The 1,954-nt window shown below is 37.6% G+C and overlaps 1 protein-coding gene across 1 annotated transcript in view; it reads right to left on the minus strand.

Moving 5' to 3' along the window:
• The window catches only part of LOC106874400 (histone H3.v1), a 66,489-nt gene that overhangs the window by 34,143 nt on the left and 30,392 nt on the right, over positions 1 to 1,954 (minus strand). The gene's annotated exons all lie outside the window — the stretch shown is intronic.

Below are 1,954 nucleotides of genomic sequence, written 5' to 3' on the forward strand. Positions count from 1 at the left end.
TATATATATATGTATGTATGTATGTATGTATGTATGTATGTATGTATGTATGTATGTAGATATACGTATGTGTGTATATATTATACATACATACACACGCACATATGTGTAAACACATACATATACTCTACATAAATATATGAACAGTTAATACATATACACATCTATCTCTGTCTCTATATACAGGGTAGGGCAGAGAGGACGAACGTTTTTGAAATGGCTATTACTTAGCACCAGTGGAAGGAATATATGTCTTATAGGTACCATTCGAAACGTGGGGAGTTGGCATTTTTTTCATATCAGGTGAAGCTATGACGCTGTGGACGATAGAGCATCGCGTGTTTGCCTAAGACAGTTACGTGAAGAATAACGAGTCTGTCACAGCAGTTCAGCGTGAGTTTCGGCGCCACTTCAACATTCACCGAAATCAGGCTGTTCCCACCCGTAACACAGTCTTGCGTTGGATGATTGCACTTCGTACACGAGGTACACTAATGAATAGGAGACTAGTGTAGACGCCACGAACGTTACGCAACCCGGAAAATGTGGAACGCGTCAGACAAGCTTTGATACAGAGTCCGAATCGTTCTGCTCGGAGGCATTTCACTGAATATGGCATCGGTAATCGATCGGTAAGGTGTATTTTGCTTGAAGACTTGCATTTCCATCCGTGCAAATTGGTTATATGAGTAAAAGTTGAAATTATTGGACTATGCACAGCGGCTTAACTTCGCACGTCAGATGGAAGCACTTTTTGAGGCAAATAACAACCTCATTTTGTTAATAAGTGATGGAGCTCATTTTCATCTCAATGGCATGGTAAATCAACAGAACTGTCGTTATTAGACTCTTGAAAATCCAAGAGAACTGCACGAAAGAGCAGAGCACAGCCCCAAAGTGAAGGTCTGGTGTGCTGTTGGAAAAGCTGCCGTCATTGATCCTTACTTTTTTGATGACAATAAAGAAAATGTTACTATGAACTCCGAGCGTTACAACGAGATGATAAACAACTTTGTCCCTGAATTACGACGAAAACGTATGCCTATTCGACGCGCGTTGTTTCAGCAGGATGGGGCGACGGCCCACACAGCCAAAGCATCAATGGATGTTCTTCACCTTGTCTTTGGTGACCGCCTCATATCCGGGTTTGCTGACATACATATATATATGTATGTGTGTGGGTATGTGTTTGTACGTTGTTGTTCACACAGGGCCGTCGCGTGACTTTTAGAAGCCCCTTGTAACTTTTGTTTCGAAGCCCCATCTCTTCAATTAAAATTCATAATCTATGCACCTTTAATACATAGCTATATTTTACTTTATTCTATCTGAAGATCAATATTTGACGTTATCCCAAAGAACATCTTTAAAAGTACAACAAATTAAATTTATTTAGGGCTGGAACTATCGTATTATTTCATGTTTAGGAAGGCCAACATTTAATAGGGTTGAATATTTATTCGATGAACTCACAAATATCAGAAGACAAGTATTTCAAAATAACAACTGTGGAGTATAGTTGTCTCAGCTTTTGTATGCGAAGAAGTTTATTCAAGAACATCAAAATACAAACATTTACAGTCCAAAACAAAAGCAGGTTATTTCAAATTATGTACTTTTGAAAAAATAGACGTGAATGTTCTCAAAGACTTGATAACAGTCGAAAAAGCCTTTTTTTATTTCTATATTTCACTGTTAGCTGTTGCAATATTTCGATTGGATAGACAATTCAAACTATAAAGTCAAAATACGAAAGATTCAAAATATGAAGAATTTCTTACCTTTCTCTGAAATCACAAATTCAAGGGAAAATTAGTACTTTGCAAAATAAAATACCTCGATCACAGACTAGTTATAAATGAAGAATTGAGATGCTTGGTGACAGTGAGCAAACAATATCTGTAGCTCTATATATGTACATCGATACACACACACACACACACACACACACACA

Source organism: Octopus bimaculoides, chromosome 18 (assembly GCF_001194135.2).
Source record: "Octopus bimaculoides isolate UCB-OBI-ISO-001 chromosome 18, ASM119413v2, whole genome shotgun sequence".
NCBI lineage: Eukaryota > Metazoa > Mollusca > Cephalopoda > Octopoda > Octopodidae > Octopus > Octopus bimaculoides.